The sequence below is a fragment of the Octopus bimaculoides genome, chromosome 9 (assembly GCF_001194135.2).
Source record: "Octopus bimaculoides isolate UCB-OBI-ISO-001 chromosome 9, ASM119413v2, whole genome shotgun sequence".
NCBI lineage: Eukaryota > Metazoa > Mollusca > Cephalopoda > Octopoda > Octopodidae > Octopus > Octopus bimaculoides.
The window spans coordinates 679,092-679,857 of record NC_068989.1 but is presented as its reverse complement, the minus strand read 5'-3'; positions in this window follow the sequence as shown (position 1 = coordinate 679,857).

Below are 766 nucleotides of genomic sequence, written 5' to 3'. Positions count from 1 at the left end.
TTTCACTGGTTAAAATGGATGTGAATGTGTGCCCTTCAGACTCTCTTCCCCTTCCAGAATGTTCCAATTGAGAAGTTTATCAAAATAAAATTACAACACCAACAACAATTGAGAAAGAGAACCCTGCAAATCTTCAAAAGTTGTGAGAGGAGCCTTCAAGCAAGTGACTGGCATATATATATATATATATATATATATATATGTGTGTGTGTATATATGTGTGTATAATGCATGCACACCAGTTTGTCAGTTTACTAAGTTGTTCAGAAATACTCCAGGTCTTCTCCAGATTTCAGTGTTAATCTGTACATGTTTTTTTTAGCTGCTTAACGAGCTTTCCAGCATATATAACTTGTACTTTGACCTCATTTTCTTTCACCCTTAATGAAATGATAATGTTAATGATTATGAATATTTAGGCATTTTGCTACCTCTATTATTTATTGCCATGATGACTGATAGATTTTCAGTTTGTTATGTTTAACTGTCATTTTAATCCCCATTCTTTTCCTTATGTTTTGAATATCAGGAATGTCAAAATTGGTAAAGGTGTGACTAAAGAATACAATTGGATTATCAGGAGTGGTAGAAGTGATGCTAACACAAAAGAATGCTATATAAAATGTTTACCATTTACTTTCCTTCCTCTCAGATCAACTTTACCTTTCATCCCTCTATTTGATAAAATAAGTACCAGTAATATCCTGGAGGGGGGGTTCATTCCACTGACTATATCTTTGTCCTATGAAAGAATATGGCCTTCTAC